This window comes from Aedes aegypti, chromosome 3 (genome assembly GCF_002204515.2).
Source record: "Aedes aegypti strain LVP_AGWG chromosome 3, AaegL5.0 Primary Assembly, whole genome shotgun sequence".
NCBI lineage: Eukaryota > Metazoa > Arthropoda > Insecta > Diptera > Culicidae > Aedes > Aedes aegypti.
In genome coordinates, this window is record NC_035109.1 from 21,228,112 (window position 1) to 21,251,105 (window position 22,994).

The 22,994-nt window shown below is 38.4% G+C and overlaps 1 protein-coding gene across 3 annotated transcripts in view; it reads right to left on the reverse strand.

Annotated features, from left to right (window-relative positions):
* Positions 1-22,994, reverse strand: part of LOC5566753 — a 148,261-nt gene that overhangs the window by 74,998 nt on the left and 50,269 nt on the right. For 2 of the 3 annotated variants that reach the window (XM_021851278.1, XM_021851280.1), the window contains exon 2: positions 9,782-9,853. The gene's annotated coding sequence lies outside the window, so the exon portion shown is untranslated. The remainder of the gene's footprint in view (positions 1-9,781; positions 9,854-22,994) is intronic. The other variant, XM_021851279.1, reaches the window with a different exon arrangement.

The following is a 22,994-nucleotide window of genomic DNA, read 5'->3' on the forward strand; positions in this document are numbered from 1 at the left end:
GTAAATCAATTCCCCTGTGATGATGAATTAATTCCTCCGAGATGGTAAACCAAATCCACCGAGAGTGTAAATCAATTTCACTGAGCGGATGACTCAATTCCCTCGAGAAGGTATAACAATTCCCCCGAGAGGAAAAATCAATTCCCCCGAGAGGGTAAATTTAATGAGGAATGAAGAATGATTATTATTCGAGGAGCGGAGCTTTTTGTCACAACTTGACCAAAGGTTTATCGTTATTGCTCATGAGCACTAGATTTTCTACCATGGTTTTGAACATTATATCAGGGTGAAGCTGATAGAACAAAAAATCATTTGAATGTATTAATTTAATTGTTTTGGTAGAAAGCTGCTTTGAATTGACCGTTTAAATTTCAATTGCCAATGATAGTCATAGGGTGCCGAAGCCATTAATAACCTTATATACAACATCGGTACTTACAGTGTTCTTAGTAAATTGAGAAAAACGCCAAACCTGGGGTAAAGTATTGCTATCTGATGTTTGGGGATTGTTTATCACACCTATAAAATAAAACACCTATTTTCAATGATAAATAAGCGAAAAAAATGGGTTTTATCATATCTTTCTCTATGGAGCTCTCTCTCGCTGCTGTTATTTATCAATCTCATTACAACTTGCGAAATATAGCCGATTATGGATCGATACAGATGTGCTTCTGCAATGCATGATAAGGTATAAGTACCAAGATATTTTTCTTTTTGTTCCGGCAATTATTCTCAAGAATTATCAAATTATTTGTTTGTGTTGATTTTGAATTTTGAATGAAACTAAAACGTTTCATTTTCTTGCATCCAACATTCGTCAATATTGCATGTTTTCTTGCATCTTGAAAGTGAAACTGCAAACGAGAATGCTCTAAATACCCGATTATACGCTGGATATTTTGTCAAAAACAATGCACGTAAATGAATCGACGGCTCGGCCATATCATACGCTATTTGTAATTGAATTTTCAGCGTGAATTCATGTAAACCGAGTGGTTTTACTTGGAACTTTCTTTGAGAAGACGTTTTGCGTTCAGTATTAAGGATTTTGATTGCAATGTTAGATATAATAGATGTGTGTGTAGGATCTAATATTGAATAATGCATTAAAAATGGCTTTACATGGTTGAAGCTAAAACTGCGTGACGCGTAAATCTAAGATTTTTTGAGTTCATAAAAATTTGTTAAACATTTTTAAAATAAATTGTGTTATAACTGATTGTGTTACTTTTCCCCGAATGTCGTTTCCCCAAATGTCGGTTCCCCGAATGCCATTTCCCCGAATGACCCGTTTCCCTGAAACGTGGAGCTGTTCAAATAGACGCAAACATTTTTTAAGTGGAAGGATGGTGAATAGAAAGAACGATAAGCAATCAAAAGAAGGAGGTGTTTGGTAATTCTCGGCTATACACATGTTCCCCAAAAATGCTGAGGACGGTAAAACTCGTAAGAACCGCCAATGAAATAAAGAAGGGTGCATATCAGATAACCAGTACGTTCACCACCCTGAAATGTGTAAACATATGACAATTATGAGTTCCAAAATCTTTTCGGGGAAGTGGGTTATTCGGGGAAACGGGATATTCGGGGAACTGCTGTTCGGGGAAACGACATTCGGGCAACCGTCAATGTCTGTATCTCCACCGTTTCTCAACCGATTATATTCATTTTTTCTGTGACGAACTACAAATTTCCTCAATTTTCGAAAGTTACAGAGAGGTTGAATTTTGACATAAAAAATGCACCAAGACACATAGTGATGTAGCATAGCATAGCATAGCATAGACTGACTGTACATGTCAATGGTTGCTACTCCGTGATTGATCGGAACTGGTAAGAATTGCACTACGATCCAAATGAATAAGGGATGGGAGTTTCCGCTTACTCTTGAAGTGCAATTTTAGCAGATCTAATATTATTGATCAATGACGGCGCCGGCCAAGTCCTTACAGTCAGTTGGGATGGAGAAGGAATGTTAGGGTGTAATGATTGTTGCTTCTAGAGACCGAGAATACCTCTGCATCTCCACAATCACAATCGGGAAGGGTTTTTATTAGTGAGGGAGGAAAAGATCTGGGAGTCACCTCTGGTCGATGATGCGATCCATGGAGAAGGGGGGAATAAACGACTTATATTTAAATCTAGTTTTGTATTTTTGTTTCGAGAAGTTTTTGGTAGAAGCTTTAAATAATACGTCAACATCTATAATGTCGAACAATTCAAAAGATGTTTTTTTAAATGACGAAAACTGAAAATTACATGTATATATTTTAAATTATATGAAACAGGAATAATGCCGACATTTGTAGTGACAAACTATACATAGTTTGTTTGAAAATTACATACGAGTATTACTGTGCATTTTGTCTCGATATGGTAGAAGTTTTAAAAAATACGTCAACATTCACAATGTCGAACAATTCAAAAGATAATTTTTAATAATGTCAAAAAGAGAAAAATATATGTATATTGGAATTGTATAAGAAAAAAGCATAATGCCGACACTTATAGTGACTAACCGTACAAAGTTTGTTTTAATATTACTTAAAAGTTACGATTTCAAGAAAATATGTGTTATCACAAGCATGAAACGAACTCACCAGTTGGTAATCCATCCTCGACTGAACACAAAACTGACACTGACAGCAAAACTTCTTGGCGTCCCGAAAACAAACCGTCTTGCTTGTGCCTTCCTAAATACCTGCCCAGCAAGACGCTCCAAAACAGAAAAAAAAAATAAAAATTTTCGGAGACGAAAACACGCGCGAATCCGTCAGCAAAATCTATCCGACGACGCAAAACCGAACTGTTCTGCTTGGGCTTCACGAAGCACCACCCAGCAAGACAATCCAAAACAGGAAAAAAAAAAATCTCCGCTGACGAAAACACGCGCGAAACCGTGAGCCAAATCTATCGGACCTGCACCAAGACACATAGTGATGTAGCTGAAAAACTACAAGTTGTAGCATCTTGGTGTTTTCAGCGCATTGGTTCATTGAGTGGTAATGATCAATTGCGCTGAAGACACTAAAAGGATATGACGCATGGTTTGTCGGATACATCACTTTTCGTCTTGGTGCAATTTTAATTCAACCTATCTGTAACTTTTAAACCAATAGTTTTTACACTACTTTTTCAATAGTTATCAAAAATTGAGGAAATTTGTAGTTCGTTACAGAAAAAAAATTGCAGAATCGGTTGAGAAACGACAGAGAAATAGCTCTCTGAAACTGATCATTTTGTATGGAAAAACGGTTTAGGTGCATTTTATATGTCCGATACTGTATATGTCACTTGTCAAGTACTATTACTGCTAATAACTTGTTTGCTTGTTTGTTCATTTAGTGTTTAGTCACATTGTATAATGTAACTGCATTATAGTTCCATTGAGAATATGCATATGCTCTATAATGTATTAGAAAATAAATTTTAATCATAATTATTAGAAAATACAATTTACCCAACATGCTAAAAGAGCTGTTAAAAATTTCAGTTTCATACATAGAAGTAGGGTGACCTATTAAAATTAGCATCAATACCTTTCAGAAAAACAGCGCATTACATAACTGAATTTTAAAAAGGTTTGGTCGACAGAACTGTCGACCAAAAAAGAAAGTTCCAAAGAAATATTTCTCGAGATAGATAACATTTATTCAAGTAGGAGAAAAGCAATTTTTTTACCTTCAAAAATTGTGGATTTCCATACAAAATAGGCCAAAATCGTGTGGATGAGTCAAAAATTACCGCTGGGTCCACAATTGGCGCTTTTCCCCTATTTGGTGCTGATTGTGCATAAAAGTGATGGATATCTACCCTACCAAAAGTTTTTGAAGAATAAATTCAATTCTAACTTGAAATTTCTCATTTTTGAGAAATTTCAAGTACCGTTTTGATTCATATTACGGACACTTAAGGCCTCAATGAAGTATAACCTAGCATAGAGCATACAAAATAAATCATTTTGTATGATTCTTAGCGTTATCAAACGTCGGATGCCCTTAACTTTCAAATGGTGGGTAAAGAATACGCTTCCGCAACATGAATAATTTTAAAGAAATCAAAATGTGTGGCCTTTTCATGATTCTTATTCCGGACGCTTCCTCACTTTTGCCCCATATTTCGGACACTTTGATTCGAATTCCGGACAGCTCTTGGTAATCATTAATGGAACAGTCAAATCAACAATTGAAATCGTCAAACCACTAAAGAGACATCTAAGGTAGTTGTACATTATAAATTTTTAAAGATATTTATGGAAAAAGCTTACTAAAACGAGCCTTGAAATTGAGAACTTTTGAACAGCAAAAATTGAAACATTTCATGTGAAATGTTTCCCATATAAAGCAGAGTGTCCGGAATTTGAAGCTGTCCGTAATATGAATCAAAACGGTAAGATGCCTTTCAAATTATTGTAAAAAAATTGGGTTTGCCGAATCCGTTGTTGCTTTCAAAAATACTCCAATACGTCACAATTTTGTAGCACAATTTATCCAAGTTGTATAAAATACTGGTATTATTGATGTATTCATAACGTTTAAACTTAGATTTATTGAACTTTTTGGTAATTAAATCCACCGAACATGTAAAATAGAGCTGATAAACTTGCATGCATAAAATCTATAACAATTAAAATCTCAAAAACAGATTTAAAAATTCAAGTTCAAAATGCCAGTTTCTAGCACTGCAAAATGAGTCGAAAATGTGGCCCGTTTCACAAGACCTCACCCGGGCCCCCATAGCCCAAATCCGACCCTTGGTGCTGCAACCGGCATAACGCCATCTTCCAGCAGAAAGCAAAACATCGTCGGCTGACTGCAACTAAAAAGAACGACTTCCGAGAAAAGAATTAAGCAAGCAATCTTTCTCACCCCCTTTCACCTCCCACTCTCTCGCCACCAGATCGTTCTGTTTTTGTATAAATAAGAGTAAACTGTTTTAAACTCCAATAACACTTAACGACCGTATCAGGGCGAACTGAGAAAAGGGCCATAAAACACCCCCGGAAGTGGCACAAGGAGAGCTCCACCAGCAGCAGCAGCAGCAACCGTACAACAACTATACAACTAATATAAAAGTGGTTTGCTACTTGGGGCCATCTTGGCCAGATGTATACGGATGATACCTTGTGCAACCCGAGAGTATCCGACACCTTCCCGGTCTTTGGAATCCGAATGAAAGGAGCACACGAGACCTCGTGTGCTTTATACACAACTCAAATCAAGGAACTGGTAAGAGCAAATCTCGTACTTCTTTTACATATCTTCTGTTAGTTTTCTGCAGGTTGTTTGGAAAGGTGGGGACATTGTGTGCTTCTGTTGGAATTTTAACTAGGAAGAATTTTCTATTCTTGAAATGATAGTCAAGCATCGAAGTTTCGTCTTCGGATAGGTGGATTACTCAAGCTTTCAAGAACCGAGTTGTTTCGTAACACTACACACATTTGTGCTTGTGCATTCCGAATCTGGATATCATCTTCCCTCGGTTTGGAAATATTTTTCATAAGGCATTGGATTCTCTTAAATTTAACTAGGTTTGTGTGTATATGACCGGGTCAGAAAGATAGTTTTTTTTTTGCTCCAAGACGTCGTTTTCGGTTCACTGTTCAGATATAAACAAGGCACATCTGGCAGACGGAGTGTATTTTACTGCTAGTGGTTCTGCAATTCGGCAAAGTGGTATCTTGGGGCATCATTAATATGCAGTTGTGTGGATGCTTTGCTTGATTTGGGGACAGTGTGTAGTTGAACTTTGGATGCATTGCAGAAAGGTATGACGAATTCAAATACATAGTTGAAAGAAGTTCTGTATAACTATCTCGGACATGACTTTTATAGAAAGACTAGACTAATAGGAGGTATAAAAACTATTTGATGGACTACCATATTGAGGACATATGTTTCGGCAAGCTTATGAGATGCAACCAATTCGTGTTCAGTTGTTCCGAATTTGGGTGATATATGCAGGAGATTTTGAACTCCATTAGAGAAATCAAGGTTTCCTTCCAAATCGCAAAGAAAGGAGATTGTCGTGTTTTGCCGGAATCTCTCAAAAATCGCGAACTTCTTCTCAAACATCTTGAAAAGAAGAAGCACATTTTTTTTACTTATGATGACAAAACTCATAGTTCATAGTCGTCTTGAAAGGTCTCTTAAGTAGCTATAAGAACCAAAAATGGAATAAATGATTTACTTGGATTTTTCCCAGTCCAATTAATCATTATGAGAAAGAAAAGCCAATCTGGCATTGTTCGGAAAGGGCTTTCTCAATAAAATTATTTAGTTAACTTTAACAAAAGTGATCTAAATGATATTAAAGCTTTAGAAACTTAAGTCAGATATCCTTGTGCCATGGCAACATTTCCAGAAACCTCAAGGAAATTTTCAGAACCCCACTCAATGCCGTCGGTGCCAAGAGTAAGGTTATGGTACAAAACATTGCCGCAAGGCTGCTAAATGCATGATTGGCGGAGGTTCTTCTCACTCTTGCAAGTTCAACCTGAACGCATTCAGAGAAATGTTTTGTTCAATCATCTGAGTAGGTAGCAGTTAATTCCCTGAAGGAATTTCTCTGACGGAATTACTAGTGGAATCTAAATATGAAATGGTAGTCAAATCTCAGAAGGAATTCCTTAAGAAATTCCGAGAGGGCTCCCTTGAAGAGTTCCTGGATTAATCTCTTGAAGAATTGCCTAGAGAAGCCCCTTGAAGAAAATTCAGGTGGAGTCCCTTAAAAAAATCCGGGATAAATCCGAAATAATCTTATGGGACCTAGAATAGAATCAACAGGAGTTCATGGAGGAACCGTTAGAAGAATTCCTGATAGAATCCCTGATAGAACTTCAGATGGAATCTCAGAAGGTGTTCAATATGGAATCCCAGGAGGATTTTATAATGAAATCTTTTTTTTTTCTAATGGAATACATGGAAGAACTTCTGATGGAATCCTTGTAGAAACTTCCAATGAAATCTATTGAAGAACTTCTGATGTAATCCCTAGATAAACTTCTGATAAAATCCTTCGAAGAACTTGTGATGTAATCCCTGGCATAATTTCCTAATGAAATCATTAGAGAAACTTTTGATAGAGATCCTGTAGAACTTTCAGGTAGAATCTCTACAGGAACTCCTAATGGGAATCTCGGAGGAACTCCTAATAAAATCCCTGGAAGATCTCCTGATGGAATTCCTGAAGGAACTCCTGCTGTAATCCCTAAAAGATCTTATGCTGAAATTCCTAGAGGAACACCTCATGGAATCTCTGAAAGAACTCCTGATTAAATCCCTTGGGAATTCCTGATGAAATCCCAACAAAAACTCCTTTTGAAAAACTCAAAGGAACTCCTGATGGAATCCCTACAGAAACTTGTGATAGAATCTCTGGAATTCCAGGTGGAATATTTAAATCATATGTCAAAAAAAAACTCCAGATGTGATTCCCAAAAGAGCTCCTGATGTTATCCCTAGAAGAACTTCCGATGTAATCCCTGAAGGAGTTCCAGGTGGAATCTCTGAAGAAACTTCTGATATAATTTCTAGAGGAACTTCTGATGAAACATCTATAAGAAGTCCTATTTAATAATAATAAAATAATTGTAAAATTCCTGAAGGAATTCCTGATGGTATCCCTGGAGGAACTCCTTATGCAACCCATAAAAGAAATCCTGATGCATTCCCTTGAGGAACTGTTGATATAATCTCTGGAGGAATTCCAGGTGGAATCTCGGAAGGAACTCCTGATGAAATCCCTGGAGGAATTCCTGATAAGATTCCTGATGGCACTCCTGATAGAATCTCTATACCCTAGAAGAAATAGTGATGGAATTCTTAAAGGAACTCTTATTAAAATCCCTGTAGGAACTCCTGAAGGAATCCTTGAAGGAATGCCTAAAGATATTTTTGAAGGAGCTCCTGATGGAATCATTGGAGGAACTCCAGATGAAATCCCGAGAAGAACTCCTGATGGAATGCCTACAGGAACTCCTAATAGAATCCCTGGAAGAATTTCAGGTGGAATCTCTGAAGGAACTGCCGATAGAATCCCAGGAGAAGCTTCTGATGGAATTGCTAGGGATACTCCTGATGGAATTCCTTGAGGAGTTTCAAATGCAATCGCTGATGGAACTACTGATGGTATCCCTGGAGGAATGCCTGATGGAACTCCCGTTGAAATCCCTAGAATAACTCCTTATGATAATAATAAATCTTCGAGCTGTTTAATAGAATACCTATAAGTAGATGAAAAAAACAAATTTAGTACTATACCATTTAATTCCACTAGAATTTTTATCCTTTGACAGATACGCGTATTTCGACCTCGACTGTAAGGCCGTCTTCAGTGTCGTGTACTAGACGCGACTTCCATGATATCCCTAGCTGGAATCCTGATGGAATTCCTTGAGGAATTCCTGTTATAATCTCTGGATGTACTCCTGATAGAATCTTTGGATGAATTCTAGTAAATTACACAAAAGTATGATTATATAAAAGTATGGATATTTTTTCTTTATAGTTGCAGGACAAGAAAATTTCCTCTAATGCTATTAAAACTCACTTCATAAAATTTACAAATTAACCATAAACTCTTGATTTCGAATCTTCAAGTAGACATGTCGTAACAACGATTGAGGCTCAAATAAATGGTTCAGATGAAGTAAAGTATCTAGGGCTCATGCTAGATAAAAATTCAACTTTCAAAAATCACAATGAGGGCATTCAAGCCAAATGTAACCAATATATAAAATTCTTTATTCACTCATCAACAGAAAATAAAAAGTTTGTTTTAAGAACAAGCATTTGATCTTCAAACAAATTTTCAGGTCAGCCATATTGTATGGTACAGCATATGGATTAGTTTTTGTAATACCAGAAATCAGGATTTGCAGAGGATTCAAAGGTAAATTTTGAATATTATTCTGAAGTTACCGTCTTCGTTTAGTACAAATGAAAAACAAATGAATAACACAGCGTAACAAAAATGATATTTTTGCGTGTCTCAAGGATCAAATTATGTGTCTCTAGTAGATTTGGGGCTGCTGAATCTGATGCCGTTTTCAGAAATGTTCCAGCACGTCACAATTTTTAGCTACAGGTCGCCAAAGTTGCATAAAACACTGGTTTTATTAATGTTTACATAAAAATTAAACAATGATTTATCAAAAAAAATTGGGATCTAATCCACCAAGCATGCAAAATAGGACTTTAACTTGCATTTCAGAAATAATTTGGATAAAATTACATGGTTAAATTTAGATTAAATCGATTTTTTCAACTTGCTTACAGTCTCCATACAAAATTTTTCGTTTCTCTTATATGGCAAAATACAACACTTTTCTAAACCAACAAAAAATAACGTTTGAGCATCGGAAGTATTATGAACTTTGTTTATAAATATTGTTATACACATGAAGTGTGAGTTCTGAGGCAAATTAAGCAAATAAATTGCCATACAAGTTGGCAAACTTGCATGCAAGTTGGCTGAAATGGTCAATTTTAGCATTTTCAACAGCTAATATCTCAAAAACTAGACGTGCTACGATATTTCTGAAAATGGCAATGGATTCAGCAATCCTTAATTAGGTTAATAGCGGTATTTTGGTGCTTGAGACAAAACCGTGTTCCGCAGTGTAACATATAACATATATAACCTATAATCCTATAGGATTGCTAATGTTTAAACATTGATGAAATAGCCGTGAAAATAGTAATAATATTTGACAAAAAATCGTTGCTATCTTCCATTGCTAATTTATATTATCAGTAAGCAATCAAAAACCACCAACCTGTTTGAGACTTACAAGGAGTACTCGTCTACCACTTTGCTTGGACGTCTTTTGGCAGTATTTCAACAATATCTGTAAAGAAAAGATACAAACAGAACTGAATGATTTATTTACTAAGCATTATTCGCAATAGATACAATACTGCAGAAACACAACCATAGGTCAACGTTCTCGTACGATAAAAGACCTATATTGTCAAAAGAAAACAAATAGACACTCAAACATAATCTCAATAAGAAAACAAAGCATTCTGAGTGATGGATAGAGACATTGTTCTGAAGAAACAACATTTTCATTCGTTGTCTAGCATTTTTCCATTCTCTCATGAAGCCTCTAGGACAGTGGTTGTCGTCTCAAGTGATACTGAAAGAATCTCGCACTAAGTTATCAGACGGTGTAAAATGAACCAAAAAAAAGGTTCATTGTTACCGTTCTTCTCTGGGCGCACGACGGTCATTCACCGCTTGGTTACTGAATTCGCCGCGAACGATGGACCTCTCAGGCAGCTCAAGTGACCATCCGTGAAAGTACCTATAGAAGAAAAGGGTTAAAATTTTCCAATTTCACATTTTCATCGTTACCGTTTTGCTGCAAGAATAACGCCTCCGAGAGAGCATAATGGACGAGCCCTGTTGACGTATCACTGAATAATGGAGAACGGTAAAACCATTGATGTCCCGAACAATTCCAGCAAGACTTTTGAACGTAAACCACTTTTCCTTGCACAACACACAGTCTTCAGTTCAGTGGTGTTATGATTCAATCCTTTTGTCCCTTTTCATTCCAACGTGGGAGTGCAAACAAGCGTACCTTGCCAGATTCCAAGCCCGTTGGTGTAGGACCTGGCAAATGAATCTGTCACTCTTTCTATTTTGTGAGGAAAAGGGAAAAAATGCCGTAAGAAACTATTCTTTACAACGACATTCTTCTGCACCGTTCAGCAGCACCTTACACGCAAACAAGTCGCCCATGTTGAAAGGGAAAAGATATTGTTCTGCGTACCTAGCATTTCCCTACGAGAACTAAGCTGCAAACAACGAGCTGTGAAGGTAGCTACCTAAAGCTGAATAAACCTCAATGCATGTCGTTGCTGTTGTCGTCGTCGTCGTCTTGCAGCCAATCCGCCCAGTGCAGCTTCCAACCTCATAGGAAAATAACACCTCCAGAACAATGTTACCCAGCAGACTGTGGGAAAATTTCTTTGAAGGGGTGGACAAAGTGTGATTCAGTATGCACAGACGTAGAGTACAAAGCTTGCCGCGATCAAGTAGCCCTTATGCAGCCTACAGACGCTCAGACGGTTTGACCAACATTGATTCCGTCCCCCTGGTTGATGCTATGTTTGACCGTGTGTGATGCTGCTAGACGAACCAATTTGACAGTTTGTGAAACATGTTTGACGGTTGACGAATCGGTCGGGCAAAATCAAACGAGTTTGATTTCTCTCAAACCGCTGGTGGGCGGAGCCAAGTGTTTGACGAACTGATCGAATTTTGAAAAATTGCACAAAAAAAAATAACAGGAATTACACCAGAACAAGCTTCAGAAATTTCTTTAAAATTTTGACTACGGATTCCACCAGAAATTCTTCCATCACGATTTCATCGGAATTCCCCCTACGGATTCTACTAGGCATTCCTCCAGTGTTTCAAGCAAGAATTTTTCCTAGGAATCTTTCAAGAAATCCCCTAGTAATTCCTCAAGGGAGTCTGTTAGTATTTTCTAAAAGGCAACCTGGAATTTCTCCAGTGTTTTTACTAGGAATTCCAACAAGGATTTTCTCTAGGAATTGCAGCAAGATTTCACCAAGGAATTCCACTAGAAGTATTTTCAGATATTCTCTCTGTGATTTTACAAGGAATTCTCCCAGGAATGACCATAAGTTCCTCTAAAAATTCCGCCAAGAATTCTTTCAGGGAAACAACTTGGAATTACTCCAATAGTTTCCCCTGGAATTACCAAAAGTGTTTCACATACAACTTCACCACGAGTTTCTCCAGGGGTTCCTTCATATTTCTTCTACGCACTTTAACTGAAATTTTTCCAGATTTTCCAATAATAATAATCTCAGGGATTTCATCTGAACATCCGTCAACGGTTGCACCAGCAATTCAACTGGGAATTCAACTGTGAATTTATTCAGACATTCTACCAGTATTTTTTAGGATTTTTACCAAGAAATCTTCCAGGCATTTCATCAGGAATTCAATTTTTCCCCTCAAATCGGTAATTAAAATGCTTGGTCGAATCTATGAAGGAATTCCTTGCAGAATTTATGAAAAAAATCATGGTCGAACCCCAGTCGGAAATTTTGATGAAAACCCCTTAAGAAAAACCTAGAGAAAATACTTTGGAGGAGGTGTGGTGGAATCGTTAAAAGACTACTTGGTGTAATCCCTGAGAATATTCCTCCTGGAATCTTTAATGTAATTCCTGGAAAAACTCTAAAGAAAATACTAGGGGAATCCCTGGAAGAGATATTTGTGGTAGAATTGGGAATAGAAAATTTGGAAAATTCCTAAAGGAATTCTTGTTGAAATGGCTGGAGCATTCTCTGGTGCAATCTCTAGAAATATTTTTTTCTGAATTGATTGTCGGAATTTCAGATGGAATCTTTATTGGAATTCCACTTGTAGTTTTTGGATGAAATACAAGCAGAATCACGAGAAAAATTGCTGGCCAAATCCCAGGCTTAATTCTTATTCGAAATCCTGGAGGAATTATCGATTAAATTCCTGGAGGGATTCCTGGTTGAGTCCTTGAAAATTTTCTTGTTGGAATCCATAGGAGTATTTCATGTTAAAACTCTTGTGTAAATCTTGATAGAATCAATAGAAAAAATGATGGTGGAACCCCTGAGCGTTTTTTTTTTTTTTTTTTTGAGTGTATTGTGATGGAATTTGAATTCCATGAAAATACTGGTAGAATTCCATGAATAAAAACTGGTGGAATTCTTTAGATAATTCTTGGTTCAATCTCTGAAATAATTCCTGCTAGAAATTTCAAGTGGTGTTCGTGGTGGAATTCCTGGAAAAATCCAGATGAAATCCGTTGAAATCTTCCCTATCGATTTTCTGTAGAAATTCTAAGTAGTTTTCTTGGAGGAAATATAAGTGTAACATCTGGAGGAACTCCTGATGAATGCGTTGAAAAAAATTCTGGTCAAATTCGTGAGAGTATTCTAACTGGAATACATGGAAAACTTCAGTGAAATCACTGAAAAAATGGTAGAATCCTTGGTAGAATTATTTGCGGAAACTCTGGTGGAAATGCTGATGATATCAAGGGTGAAAAAAGACGTTCATGCCCCTTGAAGATGCTCAAAAATGTATGACACCTGACGCCTGAGGTTATAGAGCATTATCTAGAATGCTGTGAAATGTGTACTGCGATTACCCAGACAACCAGAATGAACGTATAACGAAAACACTTTTTGCATTATGCGATGCTTATATGCGCAAAGTTTGAAGTTAAAAGGCCTTATGCGTACAAAAGTGGAGGCGATATGCGTGCATATTTTATATGATGAAACACATCATGCAATGCGAGTGAGTTGATTTTATTGCGAGCTGATCCGTACTCTTATGTGACTTAATTTATGATAACAAAGTTGATTTGACAGCTGCTACGGATTTATCCGACTTACATTGTACGAGTATACGGAACGAAACCAAATAACTCATAAAAACGCGTTTTATGCGAGGAAACTCATCGATCAAACGATTACATCCGCGGGAGTGATGAAATTTGTATGAATAAACGACTTTACTCGTTCACTGTTATGCGATTTCTGGTTGTCTGGGTAGTTAAACTTGGGTACTGCCATAGTTGCACAATGTGTAAGTGCACAATGTAGGTTTATTACCGTAGTTTGCACAATGTGACGTAAGCGCCAAAATGTATGATTTGTTTATTTTTTATCTTTTTTTTTATCTTTATTTTTTTTATCTTTTATTTCATGGACTTTGTAAGAATAACCAATTTTATGGTAAAAATGATAATATACTTAATAGAATACTGAAAACCGAGTAACGTAAACCCAATTTCTACTACCGTGAATACTCACGGAAACCCTGAAATAATTTTTCGTTAAATGGCTCGTTAATGGAATTGCTAGTTGAACCCCATAAGGCAAAACTACTGGAATTTTTTAAATAATTTCTAGTGTGATCCTTGGAAGAGTCTATTGAAGATTTTTTGGTGGAATCTCTTGACCAACTCTTGAAGGTTGAAAAACTTTTGGTGCAGGGATTCCGCTGCTGGAGAAGTTCCTGGCGATTGCGAAAATTCTTGATGTTATTTCATTCGAAATTCCTGGTATAATCTCTGTAAGAATACCAGAGGATTTCCCTGGTAATAGTAAATAGTAGTGTGAACCCTGTGTTTGCACCCGAATCGATTGCTCCGGTAGCAAAATTGACCCACTGTCCCCTACAGGAAAGATCATAAGGAGAAACGTCATATGCGGGAGCAACATTATCACCAGCAGTGCAGCATCCAACCCACCCGATTCGCGACTACGAAGCAAAAAGAGATTCCACAAAGCACTCGCACCAACGGAAAACCTCGTAAGGAACTGTCATCGTGTGCGCAATAAATATCTCTCTCTCCGCATCAATCATCTGCGCCACCTTAGTAAAATCCATCACATTGGTTGCGAATGCCAGCAGCAGTGCGCGGTCACTCACTGATGTAAACAACCACTCATGAGTGACGCGCGCGCTCGCAGCCGCCGTCAAAGGGAGCTTAACGTCATCATCATCATCATCACCGTCATCGCGCGCAATATGGATTGCGACAGCGTGAGCGGCAGTACACCCAGATTCCCGATTTATCTAGAATGTTGTAATCTGGAGAAATATATATGAGTATCTGGAGGTAATTCAAATATGTTTATGATATGCCTTGAACGTAGTTTTTAACCAAAGCTGTTTTTAATCAGGAATTTCTTCATAAATTCCATTTGAAATTCCTCTAGATATTTGATATGGATTTCTCAGAAGAATTTCTCCAGGAATTCCATCTGGACTTGCTCCAGAAATTCCACCTGGTGTTCCTAGAAGGATGCCATCTAAGTCATATGGATATTCAACCAAAGTTCAGCTAAGAATTTCACTAGAAATTTTGCGGAACTCTCTTATTCTACCAGAAATTTATTTAGGGATTCTACTAGGTATTCTCATGGGGCCCAGATAGCCGTAGCGATAAACGCGCAGCTATTCAGCATGACCATGCTGAGGGTCGTGGGTTCGAATCCCGCTGGTCGAGGATCTTTTCGTTAAGGAAATTTTCTCGATTCCCAGGGCATAGAGTATCTTCGTACCTGCCACACGATATACACATGCAAAAATGCTCAATCGGCAAAGAAAGCTCTCAGTTAATAACTGTGGAAGTGCTCATAAGAACACTAATCTGAGAAGCAGGCTTTGTCCCAGTGAGGACGTGATGCCAGAAAGAAGAAGAAGAAGAATACTAGGTATTCTCGCAGGGAATCCATTAAAATTTTTGTCATGAATTTCATATGAATATCAAAGGGGCCCATATAGTCGTAGAGGTAAACGCGTAGCTATATACACTTTGTCCAGCTAGCTTAAGACCACCTGATTTTTTTCAGATCCAATAGGAAAACAGTTTATATTTATGACCCACCCTATGACACTTTGCTTGTATTTGTGTGAGCAGTCGAATGTACGAGTAGTGGTGGATGATGATGAAGGATCAGTGTTTATTCGTCCTTCGCATACTTTTGCGGTGTCCATTTAAGTTAGGACCACAAGTGTTTTACGTGTGTTTTGAAATTTTTAAGAAGAAAAAGTTCATTATGTCGAAGGGAAAAGCACTGACGGATAAGAAGAAAGGCAAAATAGAAGCATTTCACCGGGATAAAGTTGGAATCAGAGAAATTGCTCGTCGGATTGGCCGGTCACATCAAGTGATCCTAACTTATCTGAAAAATCCTTCCGGATATGGCAAAAATCGGAAGAAACCTCGCAAATCGAAGCTTTCCGGACGAGAGAAACGTGAAATCGTTAGAACCGCTTCGAACTCCCAAAAATCGCTAAAGCAGATTAAGCAGGAGCTGAATTTGAACGTTTGCCGGGAGACTATTCCTCAAGTTTTGGTCCAAAGTCCGTACATAAAAAGGGCCAAAAAGGCAAAAGCTCCAAACCTTACTCCATCCCACATCGAGAGACGCTTGAACTTTGCAAAAGCCAACATGAATCGACAGTGGACCATGGTAAGTTGTGAAAAGGGCGTATTATTTTAAAGTAATTTTCAGCGTGATTAAGGAATGTTTATTAAAAAGTATGTTTTCTTTTTTGTTTACTTCCAGATGATCTTCAGTGATGAAAAGAAGTTCAATCTGGATGGTCCCGACGGATTTAATGGATACTGGAGAGATTTGCGGAAAGAAGAACAATATTTCACCACAAGAAATTTTGGTGGCGGTTCATGCATGGTTTGGGCAGGATTCTGTGCATCTGGAAAGCTGGACCTTGCGTTCACGTCGTTCAAAATGATCAGAAAGGACTACATCCAGGTGCTAGAAACGCGTGTTCTACCATTCCTGCGCAGATTTCGACGCAAAAAGTTCACTTTTCAGCAGGACAATGCTGCTATCCACACAAGCAAGGAAACCAAACAGTGGATAAAGGACCACAAAATCGATCTGCTGGACTGGCCAGCGCGCTCCCCAGACCTAAATCCTGTGGAAAACCTCTGTGGAATCCTTGTACGCAGGATTTATGCTGAAGGTAAGCAGTACGCCACTGTTGATGAGCTCAAATCAGCTATTTTGGGGGCATGGGGAAATATTGAGAAGACTGTACTGGAAAACTTGGTTAACAGTATGCCGAACCGAATGTTCCAGGTTATTAACAGGAATGGTAAGGTGACCGATTATTGACACATTAATTTCACTGTTTACATAGCTTTTACTGTGTAAAAGCGAACAATATATGAAATGGTCCTAAATAAAATGGACAGCAGAAATCAATAAAGTTGCTCTAAAAAATTAGATTTATTCATTAGTCGTAAGTTAATCATTACAAAATACTGTACAACTGAAGTACTCAATAAAACATTCACAACTACTTTGAAGTTCAACAAAATTTGTTTCATTTGTTCTAAAATGTAGGTGGTCTTAAGCTAAATGGACGCAGTGTAGCACGACCAAGCTGAGGGTCGACTTAACCCAAGAAATTCCTAGTACAAACTCTCAATGGATTCCTGATGGAATTCTTGGATGGATCCCCGTAAAAAATCTAACACAAACTTCTTCCTTAATCCCTGGAGAAATTTCTTGTAGGAACCTTTAGAAAAATTCTTGAAGGAATCGCTTGAGAAACTCCTGATGGAATTGATTATAAAATCTCTGGATGAATCTAACACAAAACTCTTGGATAATTTCTTACACACATCATGCAGGAATTCCTGGATGGATCATTAAAAGCATCCCTGAAAGAATTCCTGGATAAAATTTTGAATGAATCTTTTAAATCCCTGGAGAAGCTTCCATGGAAGTAGTGGAGAAATTCGCAATGAAACATCCGAAATTCCTTAATAAACACCGGGATAAACGCTTGGGAGAATTTCTGGAAAATGTGGTTGAGAAACGCATGATGAAATTTAGTAAATTAGTAAACCTCTAGAAAATATCCCTGTTTAATCTCTGGAGTACTGCCTGGTGGAATTTCTGAAGAATATTTTAAGAAAAACCCCGAAGATTTTTTGGCAATCCCTGATTAAACAAAAGGAGCACTATCGAAAGGAATTCATGTAGAATTCCCTGTAGAAATTCTTGAAGGGATTTCTGGAAGAACGTCTGAAAGTATCCCTGGTGAAATCCCTGGAGGAAATTTTGTAGGAATATCTTTGGAAAATTTTAATTGGAATTGCAAGTGTATACCTGGTGGAATTCATGAGAAATTTCAAATTTCTTTCGATGGATTTCTTGGTGAATTTTGCTTAAAAAACATTTTTAATTAGTTTGTCTTCGAGTGCATTTTCTATCTTTTTCGCGTTCACGGCAATAACAGTAAATCAAAATATCAGCGGTCGGAAATATTCTCCATCCCAGTCGTACGAACATAAATTGGTTTGACTAACTTGGGGGCGGAACCAACGTTGGTCAAACAGATTGAGCTGTGAGCTGCATTATGGCTCAAGAATCCATAATTAAATCGTCAGGAATAATAGAAAACTAAAAACCAGTTTTTTCTTTCAAATTTGAATTCATGGTCATGAAAATCTATAATTGCATTACATATAGTAAGTGCAATGGAATGATAGATTTTCATGAATAATACTTGAATTTTGAGCAATAAAAAAACTGCTTTAGAAAATTTGTAAAACGATAATGGTTATTTTCCTCTTAAGAAAATTTCAATAACGGAGGTATGATACCATAATGTTCTAGATAACTAGAATTTGGAAAAAATCAATAAATGAAAACCGAATGCAGTATAGTTAGTAATTTAGTAATTTAGTCTTTCGTGCCTGTTATTCAATATTGCGCTAGAAGGTGTTATGCTGAGAGCCGGGCATTACAGCCGGGGTGTGATTTTCACGACATCCAGCCATTTTGTTTGCTTCGTGGACGATTTGGACATTATCAGCAGAAAACACCTACCTGAAACGCGAGACATTAAATATAAAACTGGTGGTGAATGCATCCAAACCAAGTACCGTTTTGATTCATATTACGGACAGCTTCAAATTCCGGACACTCTGCTTTGTATGAGAAACATTTCACGCGAAATGTTTCAATTTTTGCTGTTCAAAAGTTCTCAATTTCAAGGCTCGTTTAAGTAAACTTTTTCCATAAATATCTTTGAAAATTTATAATGCCCAACTACCTTAGATGTCTCTTTAGTGGTTCAACGTTTTCGATTGATGATTTGACTGTTCCATTAATGATTATCATGAGCTGTCCGGGATTCGATTCAAAGTGTCCGGAATATGAGGCAAAAGTGAGGAAGCGTCCGGAATAAGAATCATGAAAAGGCCACACGTTTTGATTTATTTAAAATTATTTAAGTTGCGGAAGCGTATTCTTCACCCACCGTTCGAAAGTAAAGGGCTTCCGACGCTCGATAGCGCTAAGGAATCATACAGAATGATTTATTTTGTATGCTCTATGCTGGGTTATATTTCCCTGAGTCCTTAAGTGTCCGTAATATGAATCAAAACGGTACATGCTAGCTGGTGGGGCCGAGCACGACAGGGCTCGCCTAGGCAGTGTTACCTTGGATACTTGCTGACGGCTGATAATAACGTTAGCCGTAAAATACGAGGGCGTATTATCAGTGAAAGCCGGGCCTACTATGGCCTCCTCAAGAATCTGCCGGCAAAAAAGATTCACATCCCTACCAAATGTACCATGTGAAAACGCTCATGAGGCCGGTAGTCCTCTACGGACATGAAACGTAGCCGATGCTCGAGGAGTGCTTGTACTTGGAGTCTACGAACATCAGGTTATTAGGACGATCTTTGGCGTTGTGCAGGAAAACGGAGTGTGGCGGCGAAGGATGAACCACGAACTCGCCCAACTCTACGGCGAACCCAGTATCCATAAGGTTGCCAAAACTGGCAGGATACGATGAGCAAGGCATGTTGCAAGAATGCCGGACAGCAACCATGCATAAAATGGTATTCGCTTCGGATCATGTTGGTATATTGTCGGCGCGGTAGAAAGTTAGAAATGATTCCTCGCCGAAGTTGGATTTTTTTCAGAACCTATGGGAGATACCTAACTTTGGAAGTGGTGCATTCGATTCGCATCTGGATGTGGTGACGAGCCGAGCATTGTGGCGTGCAATTGTTGATTAAGTGTTATTTGCTTAGATGTTAACTAAATAAATAAATTGAATTAATGAAATCAACAAACATCTAACATTTTGGCCACAACTATTTCTCATAGTGCTTCCCATCGGTGGTTCCATCCCAACATCAACTCCGGCACGACTTCAAACGGGTTGTTGTTTAGTAAATAGATACTCTACGCTGCTTGGTGATAACATTGGTGCTCACAACCACACCCTCACCACTCTCCTGGTATCCATTCTTAACTCAGGAGGCTGCTGGGAAACCCCATGGCAGTACTGGAACTGCAGTGTGGGAAGCTACTTCGGACAAAGCTGTTGGCGGCTTAAATCGACAACATGCACCAGTAGCAGCAACAACGTCGACGACGACCAAAGAAAAGCCTTTCTTGTTGCGAGAGAGATGATTCGCTTGGAAAATGGGAAGTGATACTTCTTTTCACCGAGAACTGATGAAGCGGAATGAATGGGCAGGTTAAATGCCATGAGGATTTTATCATTCCGAGTGGGTGAGTGAGTAGATTTTTTTTCGCAGTATTTTGTGAAGTTGTGTGATAGGTGAATTATACCTTTGTAAGATGAAATGAGGAAGCGTAAGCACTCACGTTCAAGCCTCACAACATTATTGATGCTCTGAAGGATTCAATTATCTTTTGATTTGAACTTATGAAGCCGATTCAAGTTATTTTTCGATTTTTTTTGCTCCACTCAACTAGAGATGAATCAGGAGAGGTACAATGAAAAAAAAAAACAAAAAAATCGATAATATTTTGAAATTCCACGAACTTGTTGAGGAATCGTTGAAAAAATCTCCAGATATTGGTTAATTTTGGCATCCCACTAAACATACAACTTCTGAATCTAAAATGTTTATGGAAGTGGGGGTGGGATGAAACAAGTCAAAATCGTGTCGGCCTCTTATTGATACTAGAATCAAAACCAGTGACTGCTCGACCCTATGCGATGCAAGACGGACACGACCATGAGCTCTTCCTAGGATTCAAGTCCTATTATCAAACTGAACTCTTTCGAAACAAATGATTATCATAAACTACAATGCAGCAAACAATGGTGAAACGTGTGAAAATTGCCAAGCAAGAAGAGGACTCTCGACGCTTCTATAACACTACCCCGCACGCTGCCATTCGATGTGGGTCAATACCTCGAATGCCTTTATCACGAACTTGCATACTTATCGAATTTCATTATCTGAAAAATTTTACATGAGGTCCTAAGCAATCCCTATCTACAGTAATGTTTCGATAACCGATATTATAACCATATTACTTGATACTTGATACTTGATGGGTTACATTTCGCTACGATGAATCTGCGTCGAATGGATGAATCTTTCCAATGCGCTCGGTCCTAGGCCATTCGCTTCCAGTCGCCCTGAACGTTAAGTGCCCTTAAGTCCTCCGAAAGCTCTCCGGTCTACTTCCTTCAATGTCCATGATGCATGGCCATATAGGACAACCGGAAGGATCATTGGCTTGTATAACGCGAGTTTTGTTTTCGTTTGCAGGCTACGGGACTTCAGCCCGTAGAAAGCCCGACTTGCAGCTGCAATACGTCTTTGCACCTCGCGGGTAACATCATTATCTCATGTCACTAGTGTTCCAAGATACACCAATTCTTCCACCACTTCAAACTTTCACCACCTTCACCATTTCGCTACCACTAACACGTCCGGACCCACGTTGACCACCAGCTATCATGTACTTCGCTTTTGTGGTGTTGATCGCCCTCGATCCTCGCCCTCGCTGTCTCCCTCTTGAAAGGCACGAACGCCTCTTCCACTGCCCGACGGTCAATCCCGATGATGTCGATATCGTCCGCAAAGCCAAGGAGCATATGAGAACCTGGTACCGCTTCTCTGTGCACCGGTTTTCCTGATCCACACACTTAATTTCGATCCATCAAGCGTTGCACGAATCAGTCTAATCAGCTTCGCCGGAAAGCCAAGTTCGGACATAATTTGCCACAACTCGTTTCTCTTCACTGAATCGTACGCTGCTTTGTAATCTACAAACAGATGATGAGTCTGCAAGTTGTACTCCCGGAATTCATCTAGGATTTGATGCAGGGTAAACCTTTTCTCCAACAAACGGTGTTATAGATCTTTGTAGTATCAATTCTAGGTCTCCCTGCAATTCTTAATATCCTTCTTACGTGACTTTTGGGCCCTTTCGGACAACTGTCCAATAGAGACCGAAACAGAAATGACTTCGCTTCCTCGCATGAGGATTTAGTGTACGAAACTTTTAGCAAATTTGTCCATAACAGTGATGATACTGAATTGAACCGGTTTGAAATTCAGCAGTTACGTTGTTTTATTTTATAGGAGCCTTCCTTAGCCGAGTGATTAGAGTCCGCGGCTACAAAGCAAAGCCATGCTGAAGGTGTCTGGGTTCAATTCCCGGTCGGTCCAGGATCTTTTCGTAATGGAAATTTCCTTGACTTCCCTGGGCATAGAGTATCATCGTACCTGCCACACGATATACGAATGCGGAAATGGCAACTTTGGCAAAGAAAGCTCTCAGTTAATAACTGTGGAAGTGCTCATAAGAACACTAAGCTGAGAAGCAGGCTCTGTCCCAGTGGGGACGTTGATGCCAAGAAGAAGAAGAAGAAGTTGTTTTATTTTGTAAAACGCTGATAGAAAATCCTCTCCAATCGTATCATCAATCATGCAGTTCTGGTGATGGCAAATCACATGAAAGCCGGTAGGGTGAATATTTCAGATAACAATTACAAACATTCAAAAACTTTTTAACAAAAATAGTATTTTTTATATAATTGATAATTGGTTGTAAAATTCATAAATATTATAATTGTTCATTATGATTTCTATAATAAATCCAAAATATAGGGATTTCTAATGATCAACACGAAAACTATATTATTTTTAATCAGTTTAGTGGAAAAATTTTCATTATCGGTATTTTACTGGTGCTTCTTCTCCTTGGCATTACCGTCCCCACTGGGACAGAGCCTGCGTCTCAGGTTAGTGTTCTTATGAGCACTTCCACAGTTATTAACTGAGAGCTTTCTATGCCAAAGTTGCCATTTTCGCATTCGTATATCGTGTGGCAGGTACGATGATACTCTATGCCCAGGGAAGTCAAGGAAATTTCCATTACGAAAAGATCCTGGACCGACCGAGAATTGAACCCAGACACCTTCAGCATGGCTTTGCTTTGTAGCCGCGGACTCTAACCACTCGGCTAAGGAAGGTCCCTAATTTTACTGGTGCTCACGATTGATTTAGTTACTTAGAATCAGTATTCAGCAAAGTAGACGGAACCAGAATCCCTTATTGACCACCTTCTCCATATATGCAACTAACGTTAGATAGGTGAACGAATTTAGTCTGTTTGTCTGTGTAG